We start from the raw sequence: 20,762 nt of genomic DNA on the forward strand, positions 1-20,762 counted from the left end.
CAAAAAGGGAAGCAACAAAGCTTTCAATCATTACATTTAAAATTCATACACTTTCGATAATATGGTTTACAAAATAAACCCTAACTAAATTGATGATTCTTCTGTAACACTTATTTTATCCTTCAAAACATCCCAAAAGCAATGAAGTTCCAAATTTTCTATTCTATCATATTTACAATTTGTTCTTCAAAATTAGCAGGGTCAAAACCCATTTCAATGAACATTGCTCAGAGGTCTACCTTTTCCTACTCCTTTTGAAGCTCTTTGATGGCATCCCTAGGATTAGCAGAGAGAACTTGCAATAAGCCTAGTAGTAAGATCACTCTGTTACTCATCCTTCTCCACAATCAAATCTAGGTTGACAACAGGGCTTGGATTTTCATTCGACGATCCCTCTTTCACACGCAGTCCCATTTTTGGCAACCAACTATGTTTCTAATAATGACAACCACTAAGATGGATATCTGTAACTTAAAGAATGTTTTTTCAACCATATTCCACTATGCCATAAATGCAATAGAAAAATCCACATACATGTCATCCTATAGAAACCTCACTTTATTATCACTCTTTGATTTAATGTTGAGTGTAATCTTTTGATATTCTGATAACTAATTTGAAAAATATACGATTAATTTCTAGTCATTGATTATTTGAGTAATCACATCATTTTCTAGCACATTCACCAATGTATTCTATATGTTTTTTCAATAGATAGGAAAAATTGCCTAATCAAATATATATATTTTCCAATACATGAGAAAAATTTCCTAGTCAAATAAATATTTTTTCTAGTGAACAGGAAAGATCGCCTAATGCAATGTATATTTTTTTCCAATAAATGGGAAAATTTTCCATATACAATATATTTTTTTTCTATCAAAAGGACAAAGTTTCCTCTATTTTATGAAGTTTTGTAATGGTTAGATAAAAATAACATTTAACATTAAACTTTTCCTGGCATCAAAAAAAATAAATTCACCAATATAAATTAAATTCTATCCTCCAAAACTAATGCTAGATTCACCATGAATTTATATATATTTTTTGGGAGGGGCTTTCTTAAAGTTATCCTTGGTGTCAACGAACCCAAATTTTAGTTTAAATGAATTTGTAAAAAAAAATGATCAAACAAACAAAATAAATAAGCAAATTATGAAGATGTTGAAAAGTGATGCAGTTGCTAAACATAAGGGATCTAATAGTAATAGTATATTTTCAACATATGACCCAAACACCAAAATAATGAACTTCATGGGTGTTATACCTCTAGATAGAGATAATAATCCACCAGAAAATCTAATAAATTGTAATGATGCACAAGTTACTAGTCTTCAAATGGATTTCTCAAAATTGAAAAATATTGATAAAATCAAAATATCAAAATAGACCAAAAAAATGATCTACTCTACACTTCTGAAAGTAGAGAGGGAAAACAAAAGGCTTGCAAAGAAAAAAAAAAAGTTACATGCAGACCTTGATAATGTGAAGGCCAAGGAGAAAGCAATAGATAATAGGTTCAAAGAACTATAAAGTAGGATAAAGAATTCTTCCTCTATAGAGGCAATTTTCAAGCAAGAAAAGATGAATGAACAACTAAAAAATATGACTAAAGAATTGGATGAGTACAAAAAAATATTTGAGAATGAAAAAGCCTCCACTACATAGTTGTTCAAGTCTATAGAGAATAGTGCACAAGTAAACAATAAATTGAAAGCTGACCTAGACTTTGATGTCAAGAAAAATACTAATTAAAATATTGAAATGGAGAATGAAAGGAAAAGTACTCCTTTACTGGAAATACAATCTATAATTTGAAGATGACATTGGAGAATGAAAAGAAAAATGTAGAGTCTAATGCAAGGATGATTCATAGTTTGCAAAAGGAATTGGAGAATGAGAAGAAAAAAGAGGAGTTGATAAACCATCTCATGCAGCTTGTGGTACATTTCCACCAATATTATTGGCCCCCATGCCATCCTCTGTGGCCATGCAATCAAATCAAACACTAATCAACCCCACCCTAGTGGGAAGCCCTTCTAGCCCCTGTCTATCACCAAAGCCTAAGCTACCAATGAACATAGTAAGCTAGGAAGAGGGTAATCTACCCCATTCTCAGTAATCAATTTCTCCCAACCTAGATGACAATCTAAAATGGTGACATCATGAAACAACTGTTGCATCATAGCTCACCCCTCTATTAGGGTCTAATCATTGTACACCTATGACATAACCAAGGTTAACATCAGTATCCCTCACATCAATATTTGCAAAACATGACAAGAACAATTAAACAAACAAATTACCAGCTTGTCATGGCATGGCACTCAAAGAATGCAATATACATCCTCCAATGTAATTGAGGCCTCTCTAGTTAGTAGATGAAAGGTGTTATGCTCATTGTGCCACCACTTAGCTAGTGCAGTCAACAATCCATGGTTTTCCCATATATGGGGCATCTGTATGACCCATTGCAAACCCATAGTAGATATGGCAACATGCTCATCATTAGTTAAATACTATACAACATGCAACCCCACCACTTTGGGGGCTCTAATAAGTAGTGTCAAAAATACCTCCTATCAACACACAACATGTACGCATTAGTAACACATTACAAACATGATCATAATGCCAAAAATCCACAAAAACATGCTAAAAAACATCTGTACGATACTTTTCATACTGCAAGTGATACAATATGCGGGAAAGTTATCATGTGATACTTTTTCTAAAGCCATGTGACACAATTTTGTTGTGCAATATTTCATACCAGTTCATGTGATATATGGGTATATCTCATACAATAGACTATATAACATTTGTGCGATACATTTTGTGCAAAAATCTATCGTGTAATATTTACCAAAGAACCCATGCGATACTTTTTAAGTATCGCAAGATATTTTGTGGAAATCCCTACAAACATGCAAAAAACACCAAAAAGAGCTCAAAAAAATGACAAAAAGAGGTCACTCATTGGCACCCGTACTGCTCTGGCCAGTTGTGCAACCAGATGCACTCGAAATGGTGTCAGTGAAGCAGAATGTTTTCCAAAGCCATGTTAACCTCTCAACCACTCACAAGCTCTCAAAAAATCACAAAAGACAAAATGATTTTGAAATTGTCACTTGGGCCCCTTTTATAGCCCCCAACCTCATTTTTGACCTTATTTTCAAACCCCTCAGAATTGTGCAAAAATTGCACCCCTAGCTAATTTCAACATCCTAGATACATTTTTAGGATCAAAATTGGAAAATTGAGTTCATCTCAATGGTCAAAATTGCATTTAAAAAATTTCACCTTCTTTTGAGTAGTTAGTCAACCTTCTGAGGTCTAATCTCTGAATCATTTCTAGGGCATCTTCATTTCTTCATGTCTTCATCATTTTTATGCTTCATATCTCCTTATATTCACCTTTTCATGTCTAAAATCACTTTTCTACTTGATTTGACCTAATTTTTATGCTTTATCCTTCATGGTCAACTCTGGTCAAACTAGGGCATTCTATCAATTTATAATAGTCACAATATGGTTATAATAATTTATCTATCATCTTGGACATTGTTATATTTCAATTTATTCATATCTAGCTTGTTTCTGTATCCACCTTACCTCATTTTGATTTCAATCCTGAGGGGGCAGAAATACTCTATCATCGCTTGCTATAGTTGTCTATTTCTTAGGAGCATATGATTGATCTTTTCACTTGCTCTTGATCTATCTACTTTGCTAGGTGTTAGAATCCTTCTTAGATTCTAACATCATCTTTCTTTTCCTAGTGTTTAGTACTATCACTATCAGGTTGTACATTCAGGATTTGCTATCTATTTCTGCATTTCATTCTTCAAAACTAGATATCTATATCTATTTTCGTCTACTTGGCTTCTGTTTTCTTTGACATAATGTGTTCCTAGATCAATCACACATTAGTCAAAGAGGAGCAAATGTAATCACCTAAAAATTGTCATCTAGACTATTAGCCCCCTTCTCAACATTTTTGTTAATTTATTAATCATTTACCTAGACCAAATTGCTAATAATCAATTAATTTGATTATAACCTATAGTTTGACTATGCTATCCTAAGTTCATTATTTGATTAAAATAAAATGTCCCCTTTTAATTAAATAAAAGACCCCATTCTTCTAACCCACTTAAAGTGCACACATAAAGTCCTTTTTCTATTTTGTAATTAAAAGAAAAGGCTTGTGAGACTTTTGTCTTATATATGACAAGTCAACTTATTTTATATTGGTTGACTTGTGTGTGCACACAGATCCCTCCCATTTTTTAATTCAACTATTGATCATCCACCATCTCAATCTTGATCTCTACCATTCATATGACTTTAAAAGGGAGAGAGCTTTCCCCCTCAAAGGATCCACACTCTTGAGTATTGTTATGCTACAAGTTTTCTATTTGAATGCTTGAGAGATTTTGTGGAGAATACCATTTCTTGTCTACATTTATTTCATCCATAGAATTGTGTCATATGGCATCCTAGTTTAGTTTCATATAGTGTAGTTCTTTTGCAAGTAGTTTAGATCACATAGTCTAATTAGTATGGATGTAACACTTTCATTTGCTTAGCTTAGTTGCATTGTGCATTTCATCTTAGTTTACTCTCATCCTTTCATTGCATATTCAAGAGTTCTTTGACACTAGCATTCTTTCTCTTGCTCAAAGAATCTCCAATTTCGTGGTTTACAAGCAAGGGTTACATTACTAAGTCTCAACTGAGAGCCATTTTATGCTCATTTGTATGCTTTTGCACTCCATGACTAGGAAGCCTTAAGCCGCCATTTCAATCTTTTCAATCTATGGAAAACCTTGGATAGAAGGATTTAGGAAGTGCACTTTTCTTAGTGTACAATTATAACTCAAAATAATAAATCAAATTGTTAAACATATTTTGCTAATATGCTCTATTCTGCATTGTGTCATTACTACATTACTAATTCTTTCATAACTTGAACTCGGTTAACTATATGGACATGTGCACTAGAATAAATCATCATTATTACATAATACATCTCTGGTCAACTATGCAAGAGAATATTCCAAAGGAATATTTTGTTATCATCAAAACTATCCTACTGTTATAACGCTGTCTGATACTTAGACAATCTTCTTCTACAACTGAATGAGGCTAATTTGCAAAACAAATAAGTTGCCATAAATGAAAATCATAACTTACCTTATCTAAATGATTGGACATATTGCCAACAATCTCCCCCTTTAGTATTGATGACAACATTTTGGAAAAATTGGCTAAGTCCCAAACATGTTATCATGCCAATCAAAACAAATAGTCATAACATAAAACATTAAAAACATTTATATTCATGTTATGAAAGATTACATCCCTTGTAACTTCCTAGTACAACTTATTTATCCCCCTTACATATTATACACATTACAACAATACAATTTTTCCATACATCTCCCCCTTTGACATCAATGACAAAGGTATCAAAAGAATTGTCAAAATTTGGTAGCTGTATATCAAAACTTGGAAAAACAATCACTAAAATTGGTCTTCAACTGCTCAAATTGTTCCTTCTAGTTGTTCTTCAATGCATCAGATACATTGATAAGAACACATAAATATTTTGCATATGAAGATTTGGCAGACAAGCATTCTTGCAATTGGTTTTCCAGCAATGTTATCTAACGGACTAAACGTATGCTCAAAAGAGTGAACCTCTTTAGAATTTTCTCCTTCTCTACTTGTATTTCCCTTATATTATCATGAAGTAGCTAAATTGTATGTTCAATGGTGTCCACTTACTAATTCTACTTCAAAAAGTTGCGAGTGACTATCTGAAGCTTAGTCACTTTATCCTTGATCTAATCATCATATTCTTTCAGATAAATGTATGCTAAGTTACACTTAGCATATGCCTATTTTCCTTCCTCTATGCACTACCTTAGTGCTTTAATACATATGTTCAAAGTTTCTATATCATTTCTCATGTTAGTGCACATGGTGTTTAGAAGTTTACCATCATGCTCAGTCTGTGCTTGAATGGTAGCTATAGTCATGAGTGTAGAAAACTCATCATCAAAAGCCTTACACAAAATTGTTGCACACTATTGAATATTAGTTGGGGTGTCAAAAAGGCTTACTATATTTTCCATCTTGTCCAAAACTATGGTCAAAGTCTTCTCAAGTGATGTGACTAATTTCTTCTTTTAAAGAAGTTTTCTTAGAGAAGATATAAGGTTATTTGCCTCATCTTCTTAATTAGATTGAGCTAGAACTATTGTTGCTTCTATTTGGGTAGGAGGAGTGGAAGTTCCAACTACTACTATTCCTATCAAAGGCGCACTTGAGATACCTATTTCAGTTCTTTTTTCCATCTTTTGTGAGACTTCTCTAGTAGTCTCCTAATCCTCTTCTTTATTAGAGCTACTATAATCCATGATATTACCAACAATGCTAGCACCAAAGTCCTTGAATGGATCTTCTAATTTGTCAACAGTCACTTTGGTTTTGTCTACTTGCATAGAGTCACTACCAATAGTGATTTTTGGAGGAGAGCTTGGTGTAGCTGCTGGTTCAATACTGTGAGGAGGGTTGTAAGCTATAAGACTATCCTCCTTTGTCTGTGCACTCTCGTTGCTTGTCTAGTTGGCTTCTATTGACTCCACACTTACTTCAAGCTTCTTTCTTGCCTCTTCTACCTACACACTTGTCGTAGGCATCTGCATACTATCTCCAGGTATCTACGCACTTTCTCCAAGCATCTGGCTTGCCTTCTTATTTTGTACATTATTCTTAGGCATAGTGGACATGAAAGAAACTATAGCCTCGTGAGTTTCTTTTGACTTCCTCATAATTTCCTCCCATAATAAGAATGGACCTTTTCTTATGCCTTAGTAATGGTGCTATACCTTTCAAAAAAAAAATTACTATTTATAGTGCATAACTTTCCCACCATGTTTACTCTTATCTATTTATCCTCTTCTATAACTCTTTTCTTCCTATTTAGCAATCTATTGTACAAATCTTCAGGTATTTTCCCTTTTATAGTATCAAACTTCTTTTCTTTCAAAATCATGTTTCTAACTACAACATTTTCTAGTTGTCTCCTATCCATGTTATTATACAAGTCATTGTATTTGTTTAACTATACAAAATTGTTATTATTAAGAATTTGCATGTTAAGGTTTTCTACCTTTGGCTTGCATGCTTTGCGTCCTGCTGATGTCTTGGCTTCCTAATCAGTTGCTTCAACTGGTTTGTCACTAGTCTCTTCCTCAGACTCAGATGAGCTAATCTGTAGAGTTTTCCTTCTTTTTCTTGGGGCACTGATGGTCTATTTTACTCTTTTTTTAGGGAGGGTTGTTATCCTCGTGGATTTTCTTGATGTTGATGTTTCCTCCATATTCACTGGTTTTCTTGGAGGTTGCTATTACGCAACTACTGCATAAGGCATAGAAGGAGTTTGTGCACTTGTTTGGGAAACTATTACCTCTTCAGTAGGTCTTGCCATTGCAATGGGTGTAGGGGTTGATAGCTTAGTTTGACCACTAGCTTTCATTTCCACAGCTATTCCATTTACCTCATCAAACTCTTTCCTTGTCATTCTAGATTCTTTCAAGATAGAATCAATAGCTTTCTCTACTTTTTTCATGAAGTCCTTCATGACTTGACTAGTCTTTACTTCTCTCATTTTCTCTGAATATGTTCCCCATCTGGGATAGTTAGAATCAACTTCAAAATGAAGGATTATCTATGCATACCCTTCTGTTAGATCCTCATTCATCTCATATCCGATAGGTTCAATAAATTTCACCTAATGAACTACTGCCTCCGTGCATGTAAAATTTGTCTCAACCATGAAACATAACTCATCCTTATATTTTTCCACTAGTGTTGGAGGTATTCTATAGCTTTTCTTCACTTTTATTTGAAAATATTTCATCATCCTGTCCAAGTCATTGTCTCTGATTGCTTCAGGTCTTGACCTATAAGCTCAAGTGATCTTCTACATAGCGCACTCATTTTCATTCCAAACTGTGATACCAAGAAATTTCTTGATAGCATAGAAGAATATGTGTGTCAAAAGGGATTCAAATCTGAATACTGCACTTCTTGATTTCTTGATTCTTGAGATATTATCCAATAGTTATGTTCTGACAATATCACACATGTTCACTTCTTCATCTTTTATTGCCAGGTAAGTTGCATGAAGAAATCCTGTAGGGATTGAATCAATTCTTGATCCATGATTATACTTGTAACCCTAAATCTTGCAAATAAGTCTCACTCCATCATCTAGGATTGAGTTGACTTTCATGTTCCTTCCATCAAAATATGTGTTGAGATTTACCTCAAAAAGTTTGCACACATTCTTGATGTTTACTCATTGTTGCCCTAATTTCTCAATCCTATGACCTTGTGAATTAGGTCATTGTCAATGCTAATGATAGAATCTCACAGCATAGAAGATCATCATGTACTTTACTAAGGATTATTCTTTTCCAACCATAATTATCAAAATCCATGTAGAACATATGCTTAACTAGGTTAAGACATTCTAGATATCTATATTCAGATTTCAATGATAAATCATTGTTGTGCATCTTCTCCAAATCCTTGTGAATCTTTGAATCACCTATACTTTCAATCTTGCAGTGAATATAACCTCTAATATCTTCCACATGAAGAACATTTTTTGGAACTCACAAAAATGTTCCAATCGTGTCATCAAGAAAAGAAACAAATGGGTGTTTCTTGAGATTATACCTAGGCTTGTTGCTTACATTATAAACTTCTTGCCTTGCCACTCTTGAAGGATTATGCTCAAAAATTTAGAAAAATACCTCAATTTTTCATTCTAGGGTTTCTAGAAACTTCACATGCTTGCAAGGCTCTTTAATTCTCCAAATCTTGCTTCAATCTTGCACACAAACTTTGCACAAGCAAATGATGTATGCAAGTTAGTTCACATCCTTTAAATCTTTCACAATCTGTACTATGCAATAAATGCATATCAGCCGCTAGTTTAGTATACTATCTCTGTGTGACAGAGAGTTTGATCCTTTCATATATCCTCATCCTAATCATATCAGGTAATGTGCACTTTACTGTAGACTTTTCTCAATGTTTACTACCTACTATTAATTGTGCAACCCTTAATATTTCCTTTAGCATCAATTATCAACAACTGATACTATGTTCTATTGAGAATGCTCAATTCTGGTGAGAGGAGTCACAAATAATAAGTGACTTCATTGTCCTATCAGGTGCATTTTCTATAGTTGTATGAGCAATTTCTAGTTCCTTTGCCTTCACAAATGATTCCTTCAATTCATTTGGTTATTCTTTTACTTCATTTCTTCTATTATTCCTTCTATAATTCTAATTCCTATTTAGATATCTTTTGTCCATTCTGCAAAACATCACTATGTGTCCAAAGTTGTTACATAATTAATATACAAGTATGCCTCTTTTTTTTTCATTCAATTTTTCATCAAGTGTTCTACAATTCCTTGCAATGTGTCCATGATTATTGAATCTGTAGCAAATAATCTATCTTCTTTCTCCACTTTCATTACTATGAGATTTTCTTCTAGTTTGTTCATGGTTAGTATTCCCATGCATCCTACTATTTGCATTATCATTATCAAATTTAGGTTTCTTACATTCTACTACATAATGACCATATCCATGACAATTATGATAATAAAATTTAGAAATAGATTTGAAAGACTTACCTTCACTATTAACTTCAGTGTGCTCAGGTTCATCACACTAGGCAAAAGATTCCTTTCTTTTGTTATTTATATCTTGATTAGATTCTTTGACTATCTCAGAGTGAATAGCATTCACTTTGTCTTTAGATGTATCATTTGTCTTACTTAGGTCCTTATTGTCTTCAGGAGTAATAGGTTCTTTTGTTTCAATAGATTTCTTGGTGGATTCACCAAGAAAGAATCCAAGTCCAGTTTTTTCATAACTAGGTCTTTTCACACATAATTGTTCTTCAATTTATCACTGCTGGTATATAATTTCTCAAGTTGTTGCTTGGTTTGTACCAACTCTCCTTTCACAATGGTGTTGTATTTCTCTAATTCTGCATGTTCCAACTTAATAGATTCTAGTTCTAATGTTAGCTTGCTTAACTAGGATCTTAGATCTGCATTTTTAGCTTTTACTTTAGAGTCAATCTTTCCTTCATTTTTCTTAAGACTCAGCTTAAGTTCAACTATCTTTAATTCATGTTTTAGGATCTCATTTTTATTCTTCATATCTTCAATATCATCAACACTTGTCTGATTAGTAGATCCTTTCTTCTTTAGGTCATCTATCATGTCCTTTAATTCACCAATGTATGCTTTAACATCCTTGTATCTATCTTTGAGGCCATCTCTTTCATCAGTAAGAAGATCAATCTATTGAAGTGCTTCTTCAAGATTTTTCTTCAGTTGTTCCATATCCATAGGGGTCTTATTCAATCTATTTGGCCTCTTTTGAATAACTAAGCTCTAATACCAATTGTTAGAAATAGATAATACTGAGAGGGTGGGGGGGGGGGGGGGGTGGTGTGAATCAATATTTTCAATCCTTTTATCCACAACTAAATATTATTGGATACTTTAACATGTGCATAAGAAAATAAACCAATAATGTTGAGCAATATAAAAAACCATAAACAAAGAGAGATCATAACACCATATTTTGTTAACTAGGGAAATCCCAGCCAAGGGAAAACCCTGGTGGGGATGGAACCCACTAGATGATTCACTATATAAAGAATCTAGTTAAGGATATTGACCTTGTTAGGATTCTATAAAGCATTTATAGTGTCTCGAGTCCCTATTAGGAGATGAGGCCTTTTAGAAGCCTCAACCTTCTTAGGATTTGGTTCAACCCTATTAGGAATTGGTGAACCATATATAAATGTGTGCAAGAAGAGCCCACTACCCTAACATGCAAGTTTACAATTAGTTCTTCAAGAAATAAGTATACATATAATACTGACTTGTTTTTTGTTCTTTTCAAATCTTATGATTGATGATTCTTCACACAAGAGTGATTGCGCACATATCAAACTACATCATATATTTAGATAACAATCCTTTGCATCATATATCACAATGTCACATTCACTTGTTACTCTCATTTCACAAGATCATATCAACTTTGCAATCACTAGTTACTCATCATTATCATCATATTCCTTGTCCACTTAACTTCACAAATGAAGTTCTTACTTATACAAAACATTTTAGTAATTTTTTCCTTATTTGGCTCATATGACATCATTAGAGTTAGCTCAACAATAAATTATAACTCAAAACAATAAATCAAATTGTTAAACACATTTTGCTAATATGCTCTATTTTGCACTATGTCATTATGACATTGCTAATTCCTTCATAACTCCAACTTGATTGACTATATGGATATACACACTTGTATACATCATCATTATGACATCATGCATCTCTAGTCAACTACACAAGATAATATTTTAGGGGAATATTCTATTATCATCAAATATGTCTTGCTACTATAACACTGTCTGATGCTTAGACAATTTTCTTCTGCAATTGAATGAGGCTAATCTATAAAACAAATATGTTTCCATAAATGAGAACCATAACTTACCTTATCTGATTGATTGGACATATTGCCAACAAGAGATAGGAGCATCATTTCATAGCCATTGGAGACCATTCTCGCTTCACCTCTCTGAGGACATCTCAATTTAGATCTAGAGTATCCGTAGCTATTGGGAGTGTCTGGAGCCAAAGTGGACCTCACCATTGCGTCCAAAGTGTCAATTTAGTAAAAATTGACTATAAATTTGCCTACGTTGGGGGCCATAGTCAAATTTAAGGCAATTTTTTTTGCAAATCGGCACCCAAAGGCCTAATTTGCAAATTTAGTATGATCTATTAGATATACACATTTATTTTATTTCTAATCTACATTTAATTTTCTCTGCATTGCTATATTTTTTAGATTTGTATTTTTGAAGAATTTGTTAGCCTATCAGGCCTAGAGAGAAAAAATTGCAAGCACTGGGTGTTCACATCCCAGTCCTACATAGAATATTACATTCTCAATCAATGAATATTCCTCCAAAATTCATAACATATTTAGTGGCATTAGTTAGCAAATATTCTATACAACAACAGATTGCACAAATTCCTCTCAACTGGTAGACTGCACAACTTTTGGCCACCAACATATCAACTTTTACCAAATCTGGTGGCCCTTGCATTGAGTGAATGTCTACGCGCTTCTTTATTTAAAAACTCATGACATTTTGTAGTGAATGCATGTGGGACTTAAAGTCCCATCAAATTCTCCTTTCTAGCCACCATCTTTATCTATAGACCATCCCCTAGTGACAAGTTCTCTAGCTTTTGACCTCACCACATGGCATCTATTGTGCCCTCCATGTGGCACCCTCCATTGACACAGTAATAAACTCACCTGCCATAACACGTGTCTGCCTACTCAGAGCCTATCCACATCCGTAGTAGAGACCCCTGCCACATCAGCATCTACAATACACGTCATATGTTGAGTGAACAATACATGTGCCTACCACATAAGTAGATACCATACAAGCCACATGGCACACCACATCCAATTTGTACTGCTGATGTAAGCATTCATACCTACTACATCACCCAGGGAAACTATTTTTTGCTAACATTAGACAATCACAAACTTAAAATTGACAACTATTTGACCATCATTTATAGATCAAATTACACTACTGTGATGGCCATTTGGCTGTCAAATTTAACCTCACAGTTTGCTGATCAGACCCCTCTCTAGATTTAGTTTTGATTTGACAACCCAACTTTGGGAGGCCATATCTCAATCATCTAGGTTGCATATTAGGTGCAATTTTTTTTATTTTGCCTAGAATTTCCTAAATTTTTTAGTGGTGCTATTATTTTTCTAGTTTTGGTACATGAATTTGGTAGAAATTGCAATTTTTGGTGATTTTACCTATCCAATCCTACATTTTTCAACTTCAATTGCTTCGTACGAGCTCGTCTAGACTCCAAATCAAGTTCCAATTTTTTTGAAAGTGAATAATTTTTTTTCTTCTTTCTAGATTTGCAATCAGATTGTAGGCTTGTGTGGACAATAATACCACTTTCAAAATGAGGTCCTTTTTTACTTTGTAATGCTTTAATAAAAACTTAAAATTGTTGTATATCTAAGATACATTGTAAAGTTCTAGATTCAAACTCCGAAAGGAGGTTGTAAATAGCAAATTAGAAGACCACTAAGGCCAAAATTGGCAAGTGGCTATTATAATCACACTAAGTATAAAGTGCCAAAATCTTTCTTTTGCAGGGGGAGTGGTGGGGGGGCAGTGTGGAGGGGTTGGTTCTTGATTGAGTGAAAAGTGGGGTGTCTCTTGGTGTTGTTTTCCTCTTTTCCTATTGTTATCTTTCATTCCTTGCATCATGGGAAATCTTAAGATTCCAAAATTAACACCACATAACTATGGTTCATGGTCTATTAAAATATGGTGTCAATTGATGCATGATGAAGTTTCTCAATATGTAGATGGTTCCCTTCCTAAACCAATAGGTGATAAAGTATCTCAAAGTGATATTGAAGCTTGGGTAAAGGCAGATAGGAAAGCCCTAAGTGATATTAGGATGGGGATTGAAGAAAAGATCCTCTATTAGATCATGAAGTATGATACATCCAAGGAAGCTTGGGATGCCCTTAAAAACCTATATGATAAAGTGACTGATGAGGATGTTTACAAAATTGAAGATGATCTTGTCACCCTAGATCCCAAGACCTTTCATTCAATATATGATTTTATCATTAAGGTGAATGAATTAAGAACAAAGCTTGATGATTGTGGTAGTCCTATTAAAGATGAAAGGTTGATCTATCTCATTCATAATAAGCTACCATCTTAGTACTCCACATTTCTCTCTTCTTTCAACACCACAAAGACTACCTTAGGAGCTTCCTATAAGAAAAAAACTTTTGATGATTATGCTAAGTTCTTATAGGATGAACAAACTAAGTTACAAAAAATGGAGATTCTCAAGTCTTCAAAGTCTAAGGCATTGGTGGCTAATAATGAGGGATCTCAAAATTTAGCTAGTCAAAGTTCAAACAAAGGAAAGGGCAAAAAGAAGAAGTGGAAGAAAGAAAAACAAGACGATACAAAAAAGTCAACACCAAAATCATATCAACAACAAGGTAAGTCTTCCTCAAATACCAACAAAAAGGGGGACACTAATTAGGAGAAGAAAAAGTGTGCTTTTTGTAAGAATATGGGTCATGATGAACATCAATTTTATCACAAATAGATTGATGAGTTGAAGAACATCATGAAGAAACACAATGTTCTATTGCCTAATGCTTATAAAGAGAAAGGATCTTCATCTTCAAATTCTAAGGGCAAAGGGCATAATTTACACACAAACACTATTAGTCAGGGAGAATGGATCATTGATTCAAGTGCCACACATCATATGGGTGCCTCAAAGAGAGAATTTTCTTCCATGACACATTCAGAGGTACCACACATCTTTTTAGGTGATGATACTAAGGTGGAAGTTGAAGGTAAAGTTGAAGTTGAGATGAAAAATGGAACATTCAAGGATATTCTATATGTTCCTAATCTTACCTCCACCCTTGTTTCAATCTACCAAATGACTCACTATGGAGGTGGAAATAAAGTTAATTTTTTTCCAAATTTAGTGGTAGTGAAAAGCATCAAGGATGACTCTATGATTGCAATATATGAAGCCAATCATGATTCAAGGCTTTGCACTTTCTCCTCCTTTGTGCCAAAATCAAATACACAAGACTTATTATTACATTCAAATGTAGAAAGAAAATTGTGGCATGATAGATTTGAACATCTCAACTACAAATATCTTTAGCATCTTAGTAGCAAGAAAATGGTCAATGGTCTACCTTGAGTACAATTTTCAAAAGGTGTTTGTTCAGGTTGTTCACTTGGAAAACATCCAAAAAAAATGTTCAAAAAGGGGAAGTCTTGGAGAGCATAGTGTTTTATTGAATTGGTTCATAGTGATGTGGTGGGCCCATTTCAAGTGCCATCATTTGGCAAGTCTCGCTATGCACTCACCTTCATAGATAACTACTCTCACTTTACTTGGGTTTTCTTCATGGCTCATAATAGTGAAGTGCTTTAAAAAATTCTTAGCTTCAAGGCAAAAGTGGAAAAGTAGTCAGGGAAAGCCATCAAAGTTCTTCAAATAGATAATGGGGGGGAGTATGTGAAAACAAGACTAATAGACTTTTGCACTCAAGAGGGAATTGACCATCAGCATTCAATACTATATACGCCATAGTAGAATGGTGTTGCTGAAAGGAAAAATAGAACTCTCAAAGAGATGACCACTTGCATGCTAGAAAAAAAGTCTCTTGATCAAGTCTTTTGGGTTTAAAAATGAATTGTGCTAACTATATTTAGAATAGGAGTCCTCACAAAGCTTTAGATGGTATAGCTCCTTTTGAAGCTTGGACTAGCAGGAAACCTATGGTTAAGCACTTCAAAGTCTTTGGTTGTCCAGCATGGGCTAGAATTCCTCCACAAAAACACAAGGCATTAGAAGAACAAAGAAAACCTTGCATCTTTGTTGGATATGTGGACTCACATAAAGCCTACAAGTTAATGGATCTAGAGATAAATGATATATTCTATGAGAGGAGTGTACATTTTGAAGAAAGTTGTCCAAGCTTTAATTCTTCAACTCCTTCTTCCTCCTTCATTGAAGAGAGTGATAGTCATAATAGTGACTTGGAAGATGTATGTCCCTGACCCAAATAGAAGGATCAACTAGTTGAGATTAAGGATACTCCTACTACATCTTCTTCCAAAATATCTAGATGGGCTAAGTAGACATTAGATGTGGTAGGACCATTGGTAGGGAATCCTTCAGATAATAGAAGGACAACATCGCAACACAACTCAATCCCACATGATAATATTAAAGTTGCTTTAGATCCACAATCATTTAAAGAAGCATTAGGTATTCCAGAATGGGATAGAGCAATGGAGGAGGAATATAACTCTCTTATGAGAAATTATATATGGGACTTAGTCTATCTTCCTAAGGGAAGAAAATTCATTAAATTTCAGTGGATCTATCAGACCAAATTTGCAGCAGATGGAAGTGTTGATAAACATAAGGCTCAACTTGTTACAAAAGGTTTTTCTTAGGTACCTGGCATTGATTACACTAAGACCTTTGCACCAATGGCAAAGATGAATTCCATTTATTTGACACAAGCTATAGCAGCAGCTCAGAAATGGGTTGTTCGTCAGATGGATGTGAAAAGCATATTCTTGAATGGGGATCTTCATGAGGAGATATATATGGAGCAGCCACAGGGGTTCATATAGGATGCTACCTTGGTTTGAAAATTGAAAAAATCTATCTATGGACTTAAACAAACTCTAAGAGCTTGGTATGCCAAGATGGATTCTTTACTTCTCTCCAAAGGGTTTACCAGATGTCATTCTAATCTAAATGTCTACATTCTTTAGAGGGATGTTTCACATTTTATTCTTGTGCTTTATGTTGATGAATTGATCATTATAAGGAGAACAACATCCATTATTGATAATGTCAAGGCTACTTTGTAGGATAGGTTTTTGATGATAGACTTGGGTCTACTAAACTATTTCCTTGGTATCAAGATAAATCAGTCTTCATCAGGGATAACATTATCACCATCAGTGATAAAATTATCACAACCCAAGTATGCTCTTGATCTACTTGCTTAGTTTTACATGAGTGACTGCAAGGTTGCACCTACTCTCTTTCTTTTAGGTGTTAAGTTTGAAACAAAGTGTTCCACTCCACTTGTTGATGTGACTTTGTATAGATAGTTGGTTGGAAGCCTCATCTACTTGACGCATACATACCTTGACATCTCATTTGTAGTTGGCATGATTTCTTGATTTATTCAATAGCCACATGAACTTCATTGAAAGGTAGCCAATGAATCTTGCACTATATCCAGGGTACACATACACATGGTATACATTATGCAGCTAGTACTAAACTTTAGTTAGTGGGTTATATAGACTTAGATTATGCAGGGGACCTTAATTCTCACAAGTATACTTTAGGATATATGTTTCATCTTGGTTCCAACCCCATTTGTGGTAGAGTAAAAAGCACAACACCATTTCTCTTTCATTGACTAAGGCTGAGTATCGAGAAGTTGTGACTACAACAATAGAATCTATCTGGTTGTAGTAGATTCTGAAGGAGTCTGGTTTTGATCTACCCAAACTTATAGTCATCCATTATGATAACTAGAGTGCTATTGAGATCTCAAAACATCCAATGCAACATTAGCACACCAAACATATTGAGGTTCATATGCACTACATTTGAGAGATAATTCATAAGCAGGTCATCGCATTACAGTATTGTCCTACTAAGCAATAGGTAGCCAATATCTTAACCAAGACCTTCATAGAGGTCAAGTATATTAATTTGTGAGACCTCTTGGGGGTGAGGGATTTTTCACCAAGGAGGTCACATGATCCTTCTCTTTTGTAGCTGCGGCTTGGAAAACAAGGAGAATTCTTGGTGGGCTTGTGAGCTCAAGTTGAGATCTTCCTTGGAGGTTTCTGCCAGAGTGTGGATCTGGAGTAGCTAGGGCTTGGTTTTGGATCTTGAGGGATCTTGTAGTACTATTACTTGCTTTTTATCTAGCCATAATCAGGAAAGCCTTACAACCCGACACATTGCATGTAATCAGTTATATTTTATGAATATATTATTATGATTTGGTATTAGATTTTGCATTGTTGCTTCTTGTTGTTGTGTTTCCACTACATGGTTATATAGGTTGGGGCTAGGACATCTCCTTTGGGGACTCCCCTACCTTGCACTATGTTAGGTGGTATCAGAGTGAAGGTAGAAGAGGTACCAAAGTTGAGGTAGTTTGCACTAGGACTTGGGTTGAAGAGGTAGATTCTGTGCATGGATTTTTTGCTTAGGGTTTGCTAAAATTTTGGAAGATGCCTCCCAAAAGATTAGACCCTAGGGAAATTTTTGATCTTATTGATGTTGTAGAAGAATAGATTTTAGAGTAGGTTAAAGCCGATATCAGATCTAAGTTTGAGAATGTTAGAGCAGAGATACCATCAATGAAGAGTGACATGATTGCTGAAATTGTGGGTGCTTTAGGTGGTGTACCTAGGCATGTGGGTACTAAAGGTAGTTATGAGGAAGTTGCTAACAACTTTGAAGTTACTAGATATGGTGTTGAGGATAGTTCTGATAATGTGGAGAGACCTATTGGAATTAGGGCTGGTCAGTTTGCTTGACTTGGATCTCAGTTGAAGCTAAAGCATAAGATGGAAGTTTCTAATTTTTCAAGCACTTTGAATCCTGAAGACTTGATTGATTGGATTGGTTAATTGGAAGACTACTTTGAGCTTGAGGATATTGAGGATCCACTCAGAGTAAGGTTGGCAGAGACTAAGCTGAAGGGACATGCTGCTCTTTGGTGGAAAGAACTACAAAGAGATAGAGAAGAGGAAGGTGAAAAGAAGATCACTAGATGGAAACTAATGGTGACTAAGTTGAAGGCTAAGTTCATTCCTGTTGATTATGAACTTGAGCTATTTAAGAGGCTGCAAAATCTAATGTAGAAGGATATGACTATGAAAGATTATATAGAAGAATTCTACAAGTTGATTATTCAATCTGGGCATTGAGAATTGTTAAAAGAGAAGGTAGCACAATATATTAATGGTTTGAGATTCCATATTCAGGATGAGGTTGGTATGTTGAATATTTCTTCAATTGAGGATGCTTATTAGTATGCTTTGAGAGTAGATGAGAAGCTAAAGAGGAAGAATCAAGGTATTTCTCAAGGGAAGGAGAAGCAAGATAGTTCAACACAAGCTAAACCAAAAGAAGAAGGTGAACCAAAATCTGTGGAACCAAGGAGAAGGACAGGTGGAGGTGGGTTTAGAGGTAATTGTTTCAAGTGTGATCAAGAGGGGCATTGATCTTTTGAATTTCCAATTGATAGGACATTTGTTGTTGTGAATGAGGTTGAAGTCCAGGAGAGTCAGCATGAGCAAGGGGAGAGTTTGTTGGCTTGACGATTATTGGTTAGTGAGAGGACATTGGATTCTTGTCAAAGGACTAGTTTTTTCAAAACTCATTGTAAGTCTGGTGGTAAAGTCTGCAAAGTGATTGTGGATGGTGGTAGTATTGATAACCTTGTTGTTGAAGAGATGGTTCAAAAACTTGGTTTGAAGAAAATGAGACATCCTTATCCTTATAGGATTGGTTGGTTACAAGGTGAGCATGCTTTGGAAGTGAGGAAGAAATTCCTTGTTGATTTCTAGATGGGGCAATATAAGGATCAAGTGTTGTGTGATATTGTGGATATGAACAGTTGTCATGTGTTGCTTGGTAGACCTTGGCAGTATGATTGCAGGGCTATGCATGATTGTGTTAGGAATGTTTTTACAATTGAGAAAGGTTGTAGGAAGTTTTCCCTAATTCCTTTGTAGAATGAAGAGCTTGGTAGGAGGAGCCTGAGTATTGGTAGCTGAGTTGAGTTGGCAAATTCTAAGAAAGTTGGGGATCAGCATGGAAAATAGACCTATGGAACACCTATGGCAGATGTGAAGAATAAAAACAAGGGAAAGAGTGTACAAGTTGAAGAATTAGAGGATATGTATGTGAAGAACTAGTTTGGGATTTATGTGTTGAATCCCAAAAGATGTTCTTCCATTCACTAGAACATCTTTTCGAACTTGGGGTGTCTGATGCAGGAGCATCTTGGGTTTGCTTGCAATCCTGCATGTTTGAGAGGGATTTTGGTTAAAGGTTATGGAGCTTGGTGAATAATAGTTCTTAGCATACACTAGGAGCTCAGCATGGTCTTGAGAGCTTGGCATGGTCTATGGAGCTCGGCATGGTCTAGGAGCTCGGCATGGTCTTGGGAGCTTGGCATGGTCTAGGGAGCTTGACATGGTCTATGCAGCTTGGCATGGTCTTGGGAGCTCGGCATGGTCTATGGAACTTATCATGGTCTAGGGAACTCAGCATGGTCTATGGAGCTTGTCATGGTTTGGAAGCTTGGCATGGTCTTTGGTTGCTCGGCATGGTTTATGGAGCTCAGCATGGTCTTTGGTTGCTCGGCATGGTCTGAAAATTTTGTGTCTATTTCAGGCTATATAACTAATTTTTCACAATGAGTTAAAGGATGAAACTTTTAGAGATTGAAGAGGGCCTAGACTTATAACTATATTTTGAATCTCAAGTTCTAATTCATTCAAAGCTAGGAGATATCACAATTTTACTAAGACATCTCCTTTAAAGACTCCCCTGCCTTGCACTATGTCAAAGAGTTTTTCCCATGAGGTTTTCCCTCTCTCTCTATTTGTAGAGAGATTTCATTGCATTTTTACTTGGGTACCTAACATGGCCTAGTAGCCAAGACCCATTATGCATTTCATCATAGCTTTTGTGAGCTTAAGTGCATTCTCCTAAGTTGCACTTGAGGGGGGTGTTAGTGTAAATAATTATTATTTACACTTTACTTAAGTTTACTTAGGATAAATGCATTATTTTATTATTTATTAGGTTAGACACCTAGGAGTTTGCATTCTCATATGAGTTGTCTTGTTGACAATACAAGAGTAAGCAACTCTATTTTAGCACATGGTGTCTACAACATAATTTTACATGACACACCTATGTAGGCTTATCCTCTCATCATCTAACTAA

Source organism: Cupressus sempervirens, chromosome 11 (genome assembly GCF_028749045.1).
Source record: "Cupressus sempervirens isolate cs-2001-9-10 chromosome 11, ASM2874904v1, whole genome shotgun sequence".
NCBI classification, from domain to species: Eukaryota; Viridiplantae; Streptophyta; class Pinopsida; order Cupressales; family Cupressaceae; genus Cupressus; species Cupressus sempervirens.